We start from the raw sequence: 19240 nt of genomic DNA, 5'->3' as shown, positions 1-19240 counted from the left end.
ATTATTAACTATTTTAATCATGGGTTGAATTGTTTGTCATTTGAGGACTTTCCAATAAACTGAATTTCTTGTGTTCTGGACTGTTGGTTGGACAATAAAAAGCATTTGAAGACATCAGGCATTAGACATTTTTGTGATGAATTTCTTTTAAGATTTGTTATTTTTTCCCCCACAACAAATGCCAAAACAATAAATAAGACACCGTGTGGTGGTCACACAGCTCAAGTCTTCCAGTGACGCTCGTCTCCGTTCAACCCTCGTCTCGTATTTCTGTCCTGAATTCTTCACACGGACAACAAGAAGAAACTAAGAGGAGAATCTCTGCATCCCAACGTGCAATTATCATCAGCGCCGCGCAGTCTGCACCGAGTAAACAGCAATCATACCGACGCTGGTACAGCACACACACACACACACACACACACACACACACACACACACAGTGATGTACTTCCGAGGCTGGAGTCAGATAGCGGCTCTATGGGGCGTCAGGTTTGGTGCCTGAAAAAATGATTTATTCTCATCTGGAATATAAAACAAAATGGGGTCGCGTTAATTTGTGCTACATTTATTTCCTTGTGGCTGAAGTCCAGACGGTGAGTTTCTTATATGTGTGATCGTCTCCGGATGTTAGAACAAACGCTAATAGCAAGAGGAGAAAATGATGGAAAGTGGAAGGACGGGAGACGCACCAAGCCACCAGCAGGACGAGAAGGTCCACGAACATATTTGTGACCAGATGTGAGACGTGGTCACGAGCAGTCGTGGTCACATGAGTGTCTCGTGAGGTCTGACCCTGAACCTCTGAACACCAAAACCAATGTGTGCCAAATTTGAAGAAATTCCCTCGAGAGCTTCCTGAGAGATCACGTTCAGGAGATGATGTTCAGGTTCAGGAGATGATGTTCACGTTCAGGAGATGATGTTCACGTTCAGGAGATGATGTTCAGGTTCAGGAGATGATGTTCACGTTCAGGAGATGATTCACGTTCAGGAGATGATGTTCAGGTTCAGGAGATGATGTTCACGTTGAGGAGATGATGTTCACGTTGAGGAGATGATGTTCACGTTCAGGAGATGATGTTCACATTGAGGAGATGATGTTCACGTTGAGGAGATGATGTTCAGGTTCAGGAGATGATTCACGTTCAGGAGATGATGTTCAGGTTCAGGAGATGATGTTCACGTTCAGGAGATGATTCACGTTCAGGAGATGATGTTCAGGTTCAGGAGATGATGTTCACGTTCAGGAGATGATGTTCACGTTCAGGAGATGATGTTCAGGTTCAGGAGATGATGTTCACGTTCAGGAGATGATGTTCAGGTTCAGGAGATGATGTTCACGTTCAGGAGATGATGTTCACGTTGAGGAGATGATGTTCAGATTCAGGAGATGATTCACGTTCAGGAGATGATGTTCACGTTCAGGAGGACGGACGGACGGACGGAAGCACGACGCCTCAAACACACGGAGGCTGAGGAGCGACGCGACGGTTGTTATAGAAACAACAGTGAAAAGTGGAAGATGGAAGAATTAGGAAGAGAAACAAAATATGAAAACAGCCAGCAAGCGATTACATAAATCAAGGACATCAGAGGAGAAGAGGAGAAGAAGAGAAGAGAAGAAGAGAAGAAGAGAAGAAGAGAAGAGGATGAGGGAGAGAAACGCATGAGAGGACGTCAGAAGAAGACACAAGAGCGAAATTAACAAAAAAATATCACCGCACTTTAGTCTGAGGTTCAACCAACGTGTGTCTCTCTCTCTCTCTCTCTCTCTCTCTCTCTCTCTCTCTCCCTCCCTCCCTCCCTCTCTCTCTCTCCCTCCCTCCCTCCCTCCCTCTCTCCCTCCCTCTGGTCGTAACAGATTCAGGATTAATTGGCAGAAGGACAATGCAGCTTTGGGGAAGAGGGGACGGCGTTACCAGATCATAAATCACTGCTAATATTCACAGCGCTATGCCAGAATGCATCTTGCAGAAACGCAGCCTCACACACTCCTTCCTCACTAATAACGATCATCAGTGGATTAGTGGCTAATAAAGGGCCGTCGGGAGGTCCAGCGCGGTGCTGCTGCATCCCTCACACTAATGCGTCTCACTGGATCTAATGACATGTTGCAATCCCTGGAAAAGGACCCGCAATTACTGATAATGCTCCAGAAGGCTTTTCCAGAGCTCAGGATGCCATAAGAGGTTGCAAGTCCAAGCATTACATATTCATTTTCACATTCCTTGTTATCTAACCCAGAACTATATATGCAGAAACACACCATTGAATAATTTAGGCTGTTTGCTGCTTTTTGTTCATGTTAATTATGTTATGATCACAAACTGTGGTCAAGGTTGGGTAAGTTGCAATTTTCTATAGCGAGGACTTTTTAATGTGTTCTGTTGTTTGTGTGCCTTTTAAAGACGAAGTGGAAACTTCACACATTATGACGCCAGCAGACATTTTAAACACAGAGATATACTTTAAACTGTAGTTTCACTTTGCATTTATATCAAAATGTCGGCCTTTAACTTTAGTTTCACTCTTCATTCTCTTTCATAGAGCCAAACAATACTATATATATATATATATATATATATATATATATATATATATATATATATATATATATATATATATATATATATATATATATATATATATGTGTGTGTGTGTGTGTGTGTGCGCGTGTGTTAAAATAAATACATATTTGTGTATTGGCTTCTCACTTTCTCTTCAGATCTATAAATTCTTCATTGACCTCTATGACATGTTCTTTTTTAAATGTTTTATAAATAAAGACAATGTTTTATAATGTAATTGTAGACTTTCACTTTTATTTTCTTAAAAACTGCACAGTGCATATTTTGTTTTTTTTGCATATTAGGATTTATTTGGTGTTATATTCAACGTATTCGATAGCTGATGTGTAATAACTACTGTGTTGTGTGTCATTCTTTGTGTCTCCATGTCCTGATACTGTATCAGCACAAATGATCGTGCATCAAATATTGTTTTGCAAAATGTCAGCGCTTGAGGGTCAGCAGCGCCACACAACATGTTTTATTCACCAACTGACACACACCAGTACACACGGACCAGAGAATGACACACACACACTCAGAGTGTGTGTGTGCATATGTGCACAGGGCTGTTTTATCAATACTATTGTGAATAATGTTAAAATCTCCCCCAAAATAAGCGTCTGCTTTTCATGCCCAGCAGCCCAAACCCCATATCGTCCCTGAGTGTGCATCATGTGTTATTTATGAAAAACACAACAGATTCAAACGCTGAGATTTGAAAAGCTGGAACCGTCAATAAATAAAAATGATCATTTGATGGTTAAATTGGTCCGTGGGCTTATCAATTTATTATTCCAGTTCCATGTTCCCCTTCAAGCGTTCGAGGTCTGTGGGGAGAGGAGAAGAAGTGGAAGCAGTCAATTACTCCTGGGACGAGTCTGACCTGCTCTTCCCCTTCAGTCACGCTGCACCACTTGACTTGAGTGGCATCTTTAGGTCAAGAAATAATGAGGAAGAGAAAAAAAATGGGAGCGTATTTTTGAGATAAATTAGCACACTCAATACCGCTGAAGTCTCACAGTGGATGTCGTTCAGCTCGACCTTGGACTCATCCAGGGAGTCACGATTAATGATTTGTTTACAGGCGGAAGCTGAATGTAGAACTTTTTCATAGTGGAGACAAGAGTTGTGGTGAGTTTGTGTTAGAAAGTGATGATAAGCAGCCCCGTCTCCGACACAATTGCCTTCTCATCCAACTAAACTGTGCTCTCGATTCCCTTTCACAGGACATGTTTTTCCTTCTGGGTAATGGTGGCAGTGTGAAACTCTTTAAATGAAATGAAAAAATGAAAAGTACTTTATTAATCTCCAAGGAGAAACTCTTTAAAAGGACTGAAACAATAAATACAGCGGGACAAAAACTACTCGTTTGGCTGTTGGTAGGAAACTAAAACGACTCCATAATGGGAGACAGAAGAGCATTGTTTGGGTCAACACATCTGCCACATAGAGGACAGTCTCATGAGGAGAACCAGGTGTTTCCGTCCATGAGCTCCAGCTCCTCGAATGAAGTTCCCCTTGAAACGTGTTTGCAGTTTTGTGACACAAGACCAGAGCGACATCATTCATGAGTTCGTACGTTAGAGACCCTGCAGGTCCAGCCGGTTCACTAACGGGAAGATGGGCGGTTTCATCCCCGTCTCCTTTCTGAAGTGTCCTTGAGCCCCAATTTACAACACTCAAGACATGGATTGCAGATATTGAGCTGAAGACAAGTCATCTTCTCATAGTTTTTCATCCTCAGAAGAAGAAAAAATGTTCTTAACACGTGAAGTTAACGTGATTTTAAAACACAGCTTATCACAAAAGTTCAATCGCAACACATAAAGATGTGTGGGTTTTTAGTATAAAAGTACTTCAAGTTTTTACAAGCTAAGTTGTTCACTATTTACATTTGAGATGGAGTGGAGTACAAGTATACAAATAGCAGCATACCATGACTTCATATTCTTTAGAAATATTTAGGTCTCTTCACATATTTCATAATTGAGAAACTCACCATGAAGTTGAGTAAAGTTATAGGTTAAACAATACAGAAAGTAAAACAGCTTCTATTCTTCATGCTATCCGACATAATTTAACATAATCAAGAAGGTTTCCATGGTTCTAAATGTATAAAGAAATTCTAAAAATGCAATTTGGATTGTAATTTAATACGTTTCCTGAAGGACGACCCCCAGCGTTTTTGTGTGCCACCCACTTCTGTAAGTAAAGTAAAATCCTTGGCCAGAGGATCTTCGTCTCCTTCTGGCCTCTCGGTTGTCAGTCTGGTGGAACTATTGTGCAGAGTTTTGTTGTCGGTGCACAAAACAAACCCTTCACACGAAATAACATCGACTTGCAAAAGAGGACTTTCTACAACCTGAAAAGCATGAAAGGTCGTCTCTGCAGAGTCAAGCTTTTGTGGCAAGAGATTCCAAACTCGTGAAAGGCAGTGTAAAGATCCCCTCTGTTGCAGAAAAATGTCTTTCAGGTTCAATTCGATGACGGGTTCTGATGAGCTGTATTCACAGCGCAGGGACAGGAGATCACAACAAAGCCGTCTCTCTTCCTGGACGGCATTATAAACAGTGTAGCGGGACATAACAGGCAGAGCTCATATTCTAATATAATATTGAAATGTTCATCTCCCGAGAGATGCATTCCTCTCAACAGGTTTTATCCACAGAGATCTGTTAATCCATGCAGCACAGCTTCCCTCCACACAGAGCTGAAGGCAAGACGAGTAATTAAGAAGATACATGAAGAAACATGTTTCTCTCCACGCAGAGGTCACTGTGAAATGGCAGGAACACACAGAGACAGGATGAAATACATAAACAGTCTTCTCCACCTGCTTGACCTCTCAAAGAGGAAGCTCTTCCTCGCGTGCAGCTCTAAGAAGAGCTATTACATTGCCATCACTTTTTCATGAATATGCGGTCACAAAGACGTAGAGCTTAAGTTCAACTTGTTGACTTCAGCTGCTGAAAGATCTGCACTTCTTTCTGAATATGATCGTGTGGAGAACCCGCTGGCTGAATGACTAACGCTGCTTTGTTGGACGGAGGCTAACTGTAGTTTTTTCCTCTTGACCTGTGGACATAAAACAACCTGTTCTCGCTCTGTCACCTTCATATTCCCAGTCCACGCTACCAGGTCCAGTGTGTTGACCTCAGAGTTAGCCTTTAAAACTGTGCAAGACTTAGAAAGCAAGTGTAGAAGGAAAAAAAAAGTCAAAATACTTTACTGCTCGATAGTTTGACAACCAAGCTGTTTATCTGACACAGCAACACATCTCAGCTTTACTGTCTCAACCCTACTGGAAAGGTGTTTAATTAATTAATACATCAGGAGATGCTGAGGTACCCAAGGAATAAATCTACTATTTCTCTTCATTTTAAAATTCTTGTACATATAATTTAAGACATATATCTTTTTTTCAGCTGTGCTGCTGTGCTGTATGTCACATCCAGTTAAAGACCAGAAGAGCCGTCCACTATAAAGCCAGACATGGATATACATCTGCCTCCAGGCAACGCTGCCACCCCAACGCTGGGGCAGCACCTCCCCGACTGACTGCACACCTCAGTTCATTCTCTGACACAGATCTGTGCACACATCCGGTTATGGGTCTAAAAGTCCCTCATACATGCTGAAGGGGGGCTCTGATCCTCGTGTACGGGTACTTAAATATCCATCACCGCTATGGCGAGCGGGGTTTATATGGCGTGGAACGTGGCTCTTGTCTCACTGCGTGGACTAGCACACACTCCCATTGCTCGGGCTTTGAAGCGTTGCTCATGTTGGGAATGCAGACACAGAGATCTGCAGCTGTTTGATCTGACTGACAGCAAACTGTCCACCCTGCTGCGTCGAGCCGCATCGTGTGGATTGTGTCTCGCTCAGCAAATGAGCTGTGACACGCAACAGTGTTTTATTGCTTGTGGCATCAGTTATTACTCTCATTTGATCTCAAAACTCGTAATTCATTGAAGTGGAACACATACAGTTTCCAAAATTAAACTTTTATGACTGGCGGGCCAAAAATGTTTTTTTTTTACGGTAAAAAAAATTTGAAATTGCTTTCTGTGACACACTTAAAACACATGTGGTAGAGAGAGAGAGAGAGAGAGAGAGAGAGAGAGAGAGAGAGAGAGAGAGAGAGAGAGAGAGTGTGTGTGTGTATCTTTATATCCCGGTCGGGACCGACATCTGACATATCACTCATCTCGTGGGGACCAGTTTTCCTCGTGTCCCTGGTGTGTGTGTGTGTGTGTGTGTGTGTGTGTGTGTGTGTGTGTGTGTGTGTGTGTGTGTGTTAAACTCTGCATCTGTCCAGTCTGTGTCAAAGCATCCTCCAATGAAACCAGAGCGTGGTCGAGACTCTCAGCACGGTTTCCATAGCATGAATGTTTCGGTGCAAACACTTCCCGGACAAGTGTGGATATCCTTCCAAGATCTACTGCTGAAAATGTAAAATCTATCTGCGTTTGGATGTTAACCCACTGAACTCTGTGTGAGGACTCTCCGCACAGCGATGCGAACACAGATCAACAGCAGCTGTTTTGCCGTGGGCGAGATCCAGAAGCGTAACTTCACTTATCTAACATCAAATCAGTAGTTTGCTCCACGTAATGACCACGCTCACATTGCTTTGCTTTTTTATATCATGAGAGTGCTACACTGAGTTTAATCTAAGGTAATCATTGAGTTGTTGTTTGTGTGTTTCTGGGCACCGGACGAGGTTCAGAATCAGCACATCTTAAACTCACCTGTTTGTTTTATGAGCTTGCATTACTGAATTAAATCCATCTCCCGCCCCAGGTGTTTACACACTGGACATAAAATACTATTCTCTAGTCTGTACATTAAACGTTTGAGTCACTGTAGTTTAGCTGACCTTTATATATCGAGCAAAACATGAAATGTTTCATTAAATATTCATTTCAGGTCAAATGTTACAAATATACGAGAGAGACTAATGCAGAATAACTGAGGCCCATAAACATAGACACAACTAGGGCTGCATATAAATATGTATTATTTAATTTACTATAGAATTCCATCCATCCATCCATTATCTTGACCGCTCATCCTCATTAGGGTCGCGGGGCGCTGGAGCCGATCCCAGCTGTCAAGGGGCGAATACTATAGAATTAATTTAATTTAATAAATGTATTATATTAATTTATATGTATTTATTTAATTTATATATATATATATATATATATATATATACATATGCATTATTTAATTTATTAAATAATTAATTTAATTTAATTATTTTAATGTACTAATTAATATTTATTTATTTAATTTATATTTATATATATATAAAGACCATCTGACTGAGATGTGTTTCTCTCACTGACTGACCGACATCGAGACGCCGCTCGCTCCCTCACCATGTGTCTATATGCAGAGATTGCGTGTGAAGCTGTGCTGCCACACAGAGGTATATATATATATATATATATATATATATGTATATATATGTATATATATGTATATATATGTGTATATATATATATATATATATATATATATATATATATATATATATATATATATATATATATATATACAGTCAGATATATATATATATATATATATATATATACAGAAAGACCATATATATATATATATATATATATATATATATATATATATATATATATATATATATATATATATATATATATATATATACAGTCAGATGGTCTTTCTCTCTTGGCAGTAAAAAAAGACGTTTAAAGCATCCTGTTGAGTTATGTGTTGTGCTATTATTGTCTAATGAGAGATGATGACATTTTAAGAGTTTCCTTTTTATTCAAATGAAAACAAGCTACGACTTGTGCAATAGTCACATCAAATAAATGACCAAGTTAGTCTGTAAAAACCTATTTGATAATGTGATGAACACATGAATACCTGACCTGGCTTTGTTGAGACGCTCTGTGTTTCAGCACCAGGGACAGCGCCTCATACACACAACAAACCTCCATCCGTCTGAGAATAACTTTATTTATAACTTATTACATGGCCTCTTTGGGATTTTTTAAGGTATTGCATAATATACTGTATTCAAAAAGCGCCAAAGCTTCACCACACAAACTCTGATCGGTTTCAAATACTGGTTGACATTAAATGTACGATTATTTTTTACGTCAGTCATGAATAAATTAATGAAGCAAAATCTTTTACCCGTGAGACTGATTCTCTGAATCTAAGAAACTGTGATGACGGAAGTTTATTTTCAAAAGTCTGGATGCACGTCAGCAGCGTCTTGTTGGACTTTCATGGAGAAACGCAAGAAAAATAAGTAATTTTTTTGTAAAATGGCATAAAAATCGTTGTTTGAGGATATACTATTATATTCCATGTATATTGAAAACAACACATTGTGTACATACAATACACAAATATATAAATAAAGCTCATTAGAATAGCAGCAAGCCCGCAGTTGGAACAGGTGCCTCCTATAACGAGCTCAGAGAAAGTCTCCCAGCTGCACACATCACCTCCTGTGGAGGAACAGACCAGAATACTTCTCACAGTGGGAAACCCGGCTCACCACAAGCAAAGCATCCACTTCAGCCCAAACCACAATAATGATCGCAGAAATCCAAAATCCTGTTGACTCACAAGCTGTGAGGTTCTTAATGTCGTATATGTGTATATGATGTGTTGTTATGTGCTTTAATGGATCACGAGTGGTAACATGTGACTGATCGTGTCATCGCTTTTGATGTTATTAGTCTGACGTTCAGCGTGGCTGCTTTGACGGGTAACTTTGGAGAGAAAAGACAATAAGATAATTGAATAGCCTTCAAAAACAACTGCTCGTGTACTTTGTTTTCTGACCCTATTCTGTAAAAAAAGAACAGTGTGGGCAGACAATGAAGACAGCACCACTAAAGGAAAGACACGTGAATAAAGACAGGACCAGGTCTCAGTGAACACGTGCCAACAGCATCATTAGTGCGTTAATACGACCCGATGACACAACACATGCAGCTCCTCTGCTTCACAGACCCAGTGTGGCCACTGCTGAACTATCTGCTGGCTGCTTCATCGCATAATTGGATTTAAAAGATGATTGGGATCAAAGTTAAGAAATGAGTAAGCTATGTGGATTTGTTGGGTATTTATGGATTTGTCGGATTAGCCCAAAACAGACACTCCAATCCTGTTATTTCTGCTTATTATCTACAAAATATCTCAAATTAATTAACAGAAAATATAGTATGACACAATGTATTATTACATATATTATACATATATACATACATATAGAGGATTCTAACGATCTTGATATTGCTCATGTACATACACTAAGAAATGTCTGTACAATATGCAATCTTTAATTAACTTCAATGTAGGACTTCATGTGACTTCAACATTTAGAGAGATTAAAGTTTACTTTCATAGAAATGCACCTGACTTCAAAGCACATACAATATTTTACAGTGTAAAATATTACATTTGAAATATATATATATATATATATATATATATATATATATATATATATAGATAGATAGATAGATAGATAGATAGATAGATAGATAGATAGATAGATAGATAGATAGATAGATAGATAGATACTGACATTCATACAGAACTTGCACTGCCGTCCATAACTGTGCGTGTGCAGTTGTGAGTCACACGTTGTGTAAGTGCAGTGTCTGCGCTTCGGTCCTTTAAGTGGTTCACGCTCAGTAAGAAAGAACATTACAGGAGGAAACATGTTGTTGTTCACATTGAAGTGCTGTAAGTACACGTGGAGGTAATTACACAATGTGTCTGCACATGTGTGTCGAAGCGAGTGCGTTAGGCAGGCAGCGAAGATCTGATGAGTCCCCCCAACACACACACACACACACACACACACACACACACACACACACACACACACACACACACACACACACACACACACACACACTCTCTGCTTTCCTCCGATGACCCCAATCAGCACCTCTGTAACTCTCTCCTACCTCATTTTCTCAATTTCTCTCTCTCTCCTCCTGCTCTACATTGTGCTGACAGTACTGAAGGAGGCACAATGTGGAATACCTCGTTGCACCGCCCTCCCTCCTCCCTCCTCCCTCCTCCCATCCCTCCTCCCATCCCTCTCTCTTTCTCTTCGTCTCCCATTTAGCATGAACATGCCACACAGACTATTCGCGTCTTCTGGCCTCTGGAGGAGCGTCTCCCTGAACCTGACACCACATGTCTGCAGCAGCAGGTGTGTCATGAACGCATGCACGCGTCTGAAAAGGTGAGAAATGGAGTGAGATAAAAATAAATAAAAAAGAGACAGCAAAAAAAAAAGGAAGAACAGAAGCAAGCAAGGCAGAGAAACAGAGGGAGAGAGAGAGAGAAGGAGAATAGCAAAGAAGGCCAGTTAATTAAATGTCCTCTGTGAGGATTACAAAGGGCTATTTGGCCCCGACTGGTAACTGTTCCATCCATAATCTGTTTAAATGAAAAGCTGCCGCCGTCTTAGTGACTTTTTCACATTTTTACACTGAAAAGCCAATTAAACTAAGGGATGAGAGAGAGAGAGAGAGAGAGAGAGAGAGAGAGAGAGAGAGAGAGAGAGAGAGAGAGAGAGAGAGAGAGAGAGAGAGAATCAAGCTTTAGTTCTTACACTAATTGCAAATGATACAAATGGCTGGACAATAGTTTCACTGCTTATTCTTCCAACACAGCTCATAATTGAAAATCTCCGCAGTGCCAACATTGTGCTCTAACAAACACACGCACACACACACACACACACACACACACACACACACACACACACACACACACACACACACACAAGTTGGCGTGCACACTCACACAACACATTCACAGAAGTGCAACGGCTAATTCAAAAAGCGATGGCTATATCAAGTGAGATCAATATCGGCATCGAGCCACCGGCTGCTTCCCCTCAGCTCTGCGGAGCGTTTTCAGCGCCACAAACCGCCTTCACTCAGCGTCTCCCCAGCAACCGCCGGCAGACCAGTTATCTACGAGATGGAGAACAAATTGAAGCGTTTAGCTGGTTATTGGACACTGAAATGGAGACAAAGAGCAGAGTGAACACTGGACTTCGTTGACTTGAAATGAATTCTGTTACGTCTGCTGGAGGTGTGCAGGTGTGTTTGATATGCTCACCACGACATGCAGGACGGTGAAACTATACCAGGTCGTGTTTGCATCTTGCTCAAGGGTTAAGGTAAGGAGATGCGGCATCGTGATGACACCAAGGTGACTTCATACTAACGACTGTGATGTGTTTTTACAGAGAGGACTCACAGCTGCCAGATCACCACACAGCCAGCCTCAGCTGCTCATCCCCAGCATGTAATACTACATTTGGTTTTATGTACTCATTTACGTGTGTATTCATACATCCCACTGCTTTTATGAACCAAAGACCTTTTGGTGAAACAATTTCCATCACCAGATCAGTTTGACCACATGAGTGAAGGTTTGTTTTCACAAGAGATATGAAGCATTTCCAAAATAGAGTGTCAGTCTTTAGCTTCAGGGCCATGTCATCTTTACACTTGAGCCTTAAGACGATGGTGCCTCGTTGTATCTAGAGATTGTTCTGCAATGTTAGATGTAAAACACACGAGTTTGTATCACATGCAAGTGGAATTTAAGAAATGATGTAAAATTGAGAAAATGACCTCAGAGCCCAGAGTTAAGTAGATTACTAACAGACTGATGGTGCCTTACAAGTCATTTCTCCAGCGTGAGCCCTGCTGTGCACTCAGGGAGGTTTCTGCTTTCTAATCAGCACCAGTGACCAGGAATGTTCAGTCCTTAATTACAAACCAGTTTTGCGTCTCTGATCCCCGGACATGTCGCTGTGTGTCGTCCACACGGCGGCTCACTACAACTCTGCTCTCTGCAGTGATGAGCTGCGCATCGGACGTCCTTCTTATGGCTGAAGCTTTGGAGTCGAGCTTCAAATGTCTGGCGTCGTATTATTTATGTTTTCTTCAATGTCATCACAACACCTGAATTATGACGTTGTGTTATTGTGGTTATGTCAATATGTGTATTAATACAGGTGCAGCGCTTCCTTTGTGTGCAGCAATTGGGAGTTTTTTGTTTTTTGGATCAGCAACAAAAGCTGATTTATGGACAAAATAACATGTCAATTGAGAACTGAAATGTTTCAATACATTAACACGTGGACAGAAGCAATGACAGAGACCAGGACTAAACATGTTCTGGGTGTTTCCAGTGATATAAACGAAGGAGGAGTTGTGTAAGCGCTTCAGTCAAAGTGTCTGTGTGTTACAGCACGGCTGCGTTTCAGGAGATAGAAGATCATAGTTTCTGTTTCTTCTCAGACACACTGCACAAGCTCAATATAAGACAGAATATAAGACGTTAGCTTCATCATTCAGGACGTGAATGAAGTCGGGTTCACGATGGATGCTTCAATGCATTTACTGTTCATTGCATTGTCTCAGTATTAACCATCCAAAGCCAATCATTGGTCAATCCCTTCATGAGATTACCCTATTTACCACCTGGATCTAAGACTTACGGGCTCTATTGTTCGCAGCCTCCATCCTGTTGCTCCAGTTAGACGCCGTCAGACTTCAGACGTGACACAAACCTTCCAGCGGGGCCAGAACACAATGTGTCCCCTAGTTAACGATCTGCTAATTACTGAATCCTTTAATTAACTAAGAACAGTACAATTCAGGTCATCGTGTGTGTGTGTGTGTGTGTGTGTGTGTGAGCTCTGTCTGCGATCGATATACAGTTCGGCTGAGGTAATCTGAGTGATCTCCGGCTTTACGTAGTCCTGTTAAGGCGTGCTGGGATTCAGTCGGGATAACAACCTCCTGCCTCCGGTCTCTGTTACGCGTCGCCTGTCCAATCAGCACGTTGCAAAGATTAATATGAAAGTCAATGCAGCTTTTTTGTTCCCTAAAGTCCCAAAAGCAGCAGCTGTTCACACAGAGCTCAGAGGAAGGATGCTGTGTGATCATATTGTCCTTTAGCTCAGAGCTAAATGTCAGGTGATGGGGAAGATCTCCACCAGCACCCGGCCAGCCGGTTGCTTCTGTTCTTACCCAAATTAGACTTTTTCTTCCGTGATGGTTCCTGAACACGGATTTCATTTGACTGAACAAAAACACACCCTTTAAATAATAAAAAAAAATACATTTTGTTTCGGCCTCTTGCCATTGTGTCAGCCTGAAGAGAGATAAAAAAGTCCATTAATCTATTATCGATCATTTTTTTAAGTACTATACTATATATATATATATATATATATATATATATATATATATATATATATATATATATATATATATATATATATATATATATAATATTATACTTATAAGATTAAGGTCTACAAAATTTCAGAAGCCGACACAAACTGACAAAAACAAAAAATTACATGTGATTTTATATCAAAATATCTTCCTGCAAAACAAAATATGATGACTGTGTTTGTGGAGCCACAGTCCTGTGGAGCTCCACACTGCCATATATATATATATATATATATATATATATATATATATATATATATATATATATATATATATATATATATATATATATATATATATTTTTTTTTTTTTTTATATGTACACACACACACACAGTTGTTTTGTGTGCGATAGCCTCCTGCATTTAAATATTTGAATTTCATCTCATGCTGCTAGACTCCATGGTCCAAAATAAATTCCTTGAATGAATCACGGGGATACTGTCATCAACTTAATCTATTGTATCCCTTGAAGATATACAATAAAGTCTGTCTAATCAGTTTTCATGCCTCTAAGCCACAATTTATATCCCGAGCAGACAAGGCCTGAAGATTGCAGCCTCACAGCGGAGCTTCAATTACAGACAAAACATGTCAGCTGCATCCCATCACTCCTCACCGGCCTGCTTCCTCTTGTCACTACTGCAAATCAGCCACTCCATTAAACATGCTAAAGACACGCAGCCCCTGAAGATAAACGCACAATGGAGGTGCAGTAAAGCGGACAAAAACAAACCTCCTGAGCTTCTTTCTTGTTAAAGTACGATGGCAACGAGAACGATGTGTCTATACATTTCTACTGGACAGTCTGATGCAAAATGCTCTTTTCATGCCGGCGTGCTAACAGAGTTAGCCACAGGAGTTGTCACATGTACGCAACATTGTGATTTATCAGATTACAATCTTGCCTCGAGGACAAAGTCTGACTTAGCGGCGTCTCTCAGAGTCTCGTGCACCAGCAGGTGAAACATCACCGAGGAAGACGCAACCACAGGAAGTACTGCGTCCTCCTCGCTAGCTAACACGCTAGCTAGCTTCATTGCTGATAAAACAAATGTATAAAAATAAAATCTCGGGGTTGAAAACTTTCCGGCTTCTTGAAGCTCCACGTTGTTGATGTTTTTGCTTTGAGGTCAAACTTTCATTTTACTCAATTAAAATCGTTTGCTGGTAATGAAATGTTTGGCCTTCAGAACAACGTGTTCTACCTCTGCACGTCCCGAAGATATTCTATCATTTTATTTTACTCAACCAACAGTCCAGAAACAGATCTTCATTAACATCCAGAAGCTGGAGCTGTAGAGTTTGTCATGTTTACCTTTTCAATAAATAAATCCATAATCAAAATGTTGATTCCTGATGATTAATGAACCGATAGATCTCAGTTGTCTATTGATTATTTAATAATGTTTCATGCATTATGAAATAACGGAAATCAGTCTGTTGGTCTTTTTAGTTTGTGTCCCAGAGGTTTTGACTCTCCATCCCTCCATCTTTGCTGTACTTTGTTCTCTTCGGCTAAAGACAGAACAGGAAAGAGGAGCTGGACTTCAATTCCACATCCTCTCTCTTTCTTACTGGTTCTGCCGTCAAGTTCTCTGGGCCGATTATAGAAAGTGGGAGTTAATTGTTTCATCTCTCATCTGAACTCTGTTCAGCAGTTGCAGACAGCGAGTGGAGGGGATGGGGGGAGGAGAGGAGGGTTCTCTGAGATAATGAGAGATAAAACCACGATGGATCTGGCAACAAGCCGGTTCGGGCTCACTGGGAACGGCATTTATAAGCCAGCATGGACTCCAGTCCAGAACCTGAAGGCTGGCTCAGCTCCATCTGAGCAAACACATGGAGGGAGAGGACGGGAGAGAAATGGAGAATGAAAGTGGAAACTGGAAGGGAGAGCGAGCGAGAGAACGAAAGGGCAGAGAGACAATAACGTGTGTGTGTGTGTGTGTGTGTGTGTGTGTGTGTGTGTGTGTGTGTGTGTGTGTGGCAACAAGAGGGACGAGGCCGCCTCTATGTTTCCACTTACTTTATTATGAACAGTGAAACATTTTGTACGTATTCACGCACTCGCACATATTTGTGAGCGGGAAAAAAATAGAACGTACAATGCATATTACTTCATATATTTATATATATATATATATATATATATATATATATATATATATATATATATATATATATATATATATATACATATATATATATATATATATATATATATATATATATATATATATTACTTTTCATGCTCTGAGAAAACAGCAATATGTGCGTTGGTGAGGTACTGCAGAGGCCTTGATGAGATAAACGGCTGGATGGCGCGTGTTGCCTGGAGTGAAGAACGCCACAAATAGATGCCTATTGTCACTAAACGCAGGGCTGTGTGTGTGTGTGTGTGTGTGTGTGTGTGTGTGTTGGAGGATGGGAATGGGAGGAGGTTCGGGGGCAATTTCCAAGCGAAAAGCCACGACTCCCTTCACTTTTTTCCGCGGCACCATAATGCCAACAAACAGCTCAGCGTGAAAGCGGCTAAACGGATTATTAACCGGATTATTAACGAGCAGGCGTGAGAGGATTAGCCGTGTTGCTTTGAAGTCAATCTGAGGAAGGAAGAAATTGACTTGGAACGCATTCTACCTCTCTTTTCTTTCATTCTCTTCTTCACTCCCCCTCCCTCTCCTCGTTGCTTTCTATCCTTTTTTCTATTTTTGAGTAAATGAAAGAGGGGAAAAATAAAAAGAAATAAAACTTGCTAAAGTGCTTTCCATTGAGCCAAACCCACACCTTGGAAAGCAGACTTTCTGTAAAGGTGTGCGAGCTTTACAGACAAAACCCACTCCAGGAAATCAGGTATTCATGCTCAGCGTTGCTTCAGCAACATTTTGTATCTTCATTCAATTTCCCTTAATGAAGCTCCTTCAGTCAAAAGGCAAGACCATTCAGATGAAGAGCGGCCGTATCCTTGAACATCAGGAAGTTCAGCGTGAACGACACGCAGAGTGGGACCATTGTCCTAATGCTTAACATGTCACGTTGTCGGCTGAAAGATTCTGTCATAAAACATGAATACTGGATCCAGAGAAAGATATTTTAATTGGAAATGTCTCAGTAAAAACATCAAGTGTTCAAATCAAATGATCTGTGTTGAACTGGAAAGCCTCACACGGTTAACACTTCTAGGGGCTATATATTTGGCAAAATGTAGATTTTTCAACGCCACATTCACCTTAAAGGACATTTAATTCACCTCAATTGTATCGGCAAATATTTTTATCTCAAGATCCGGACAAAAAACAAAACTCCTTGGAGCCGTTTCCCCTCGGCGGGAGAATTCTGTCCTAAAAAGTAAAGAATCTTAATCTGCAATTATGGGTCTCGTCAGATCAGTTAGTGCCAAAATGATCCAACAACAAACTCTTCTTTTCAGGCGACGAGCGTCGGTCTGTTTGATGCGGTCGTGTCGGCAGGAAGCTGAACCCTCACCGAGACGCATTATCCGCCTCTTAAACAAATCTTCTTGATTTTCCGGCGTCAGATTTTCTAAATAGTTATTTTATTCATAAACGCAGCGGGAAGTAACAGATGAAGAACACACAGCCATGACCGACACGCAAAGTAAGAAGCGTGACTTCAGAGCATCTTTTAAATCCTCTTCCTCCTCCAGCTGACGGGGAAGTGACCACATCACAAACACTTCCCATGAGTGGGAGTGAAACGTCTCTTACTGCCCCGAAATCTCGCCAAGAGCACTTTTAAGTGAATACTTTGACCATTCCATATTTAGAGCACTTATATGTATAAATCTTCTTTTTTACACGCATATTGCAGCATCCATTGGATGAGTAACGTCTCTGGGCTCAGGATGAAGGTGTAATCCTCCCTGAGCAGCAGAGTCTCTTTTAATAAAAACGTTTTTACAGCGTATCCATTTCACTAATTAGTCCTCGTTTTTATATATTTCATTCTCACAAATGGCCGTTCTCATTACTCCGACGTGGATGTTTCAGAGCGAGCGGACTCCGGCGGCGGCGGCCGGCGTTTGTAGGTCGTTCTAATCGCCTCCCACTCGGACGCTTCGGGGCCGTGTTGACCGCATCTGTCGGGCGGGAGCACATCAGCCAGGCAGCAAAGGTACCCGAGGTCATCGGGGTCACGGCGCGCCGGCCCACATCCTACTGAATAACTCATGGGTTGAGTCTCACCACACACACACACACACACACACACACACACACACACACACACACACACTTGTGGTCAACACAAACATACTTGAGAACACTTGATCGTCATCAGTTAAGACAGTTTAGAGGCGAAACAGAAACACAACTCAATGTTTCATGAGGCACCTGCAGAGTTTACTTAGATATGAACGTACATATTTCATATTCGTCTCATGGAGTTGTACAAAGTTTATCTTTAAGTGCCACTTATTATGACCATCATGTTTATTGCAATACAAACAGCACAAAACACAGCAAATGTAATCCCATTCAGACGTACATTAAAATGCCCGATACATATTTATTGGTTTTAGACAAATATAATTATACAAACATACGATTCAATAAAATATCCTTTTAAAATCTGACATTGGCCAAGTAGCTGAGTGCATGTTAACCAATAAATGTGATGTTCAGACACAGCATGGCAGACAGGAAGGACATATTTAATATTTTAATCTGTTAAACAAACCCTGAAAACAATAATGGTTGTATAGAAGTCTATGCTTCATGTGTTAAAGCTGCATTCTCTCTCCTGACCACCAGGGGGCGACTCCTCTGGTTGTATAGAAGTCTATGCTTCATGTGTTAAAGCTGCATTCTCTCCTGACCACCAGGGGGTGACTCCTCTGGTTGTATAGAAGTCGATGCTTCATGTGTTAAAGCTGCATTCTTTCTCCTGACCACCAAGGGGCGACTCCTCTGGTTGTATAGAAGTCTATGCTTCATGTGTTAAAGCTGCATTCTCTCTCCTGACCACCAGGGGGCGACTCCTCTGGTTGTATAGAAGTCTATGCTTCATGTCTTAAAGCTGCATTCTCTCTCCTGACCACCAGGGGGCGACTCCTCTGGTTGTATAGAAGTCTATGCTTCATGTGTTAAAGCTGCATTCTCTCTCCTGACCACCAGGGGGTGACTCCTGTGGTTGTATAGAAGTCTATGCTTCACGTGTTAAAGCTGCATTCTCTCTCCTGACCACCAGGGGGCGCCATGTATAGAAGTCTATGCTTCACGTGTTGAAGCTGCATTCTCTCTCCTGACCACCAGGGGGCGACTCCTCTGGTTGTATAGAAGTCTATGCTTCACGTGTTGAAGCTGCATTCTCTCTCCTGACCACCAGGGGCAGCTCGGCGTCTGTGTTTCCAGCG

The 19240-nt window shown here is 41.1% G+C and overlaps 1 protein-coding gene across 1 annotated transcript in view; it reads right to left on the bottom strand.

Moving 5' to 3' along the window:
* si:ch211-186j3.6 (neural-cadherin) overlaps positions 1-19240 on the bottom strand; it is a 250418-nt gene that overhangs the window by 181882 nt on the left and 49296 nt on the right. The gene's annotated exons all lie outside the window — the stretch shown is intronic.

The sequence above is a fragment of the Clinocottus analis genome, unplaced genomic scaffold (assembly GCF_023055335.1).
Source record: "Clinocottus analis isolate CAN_PGR_092001 unplaced genomic scaffold, fCliAna1.0.p SCAF_1, whole genome shotgun sequence".
Lineage (NCBI taxonomy): Eukaryota > Metazoa > Chordata > Actinopteri > Perciformes > Cottidae > Clinocottus > Clinocottus analis.
Note: the sequence above shows the minus strand (reverse complement) of the source record. Positions and strands in the feature narration are given on the sequence as shown.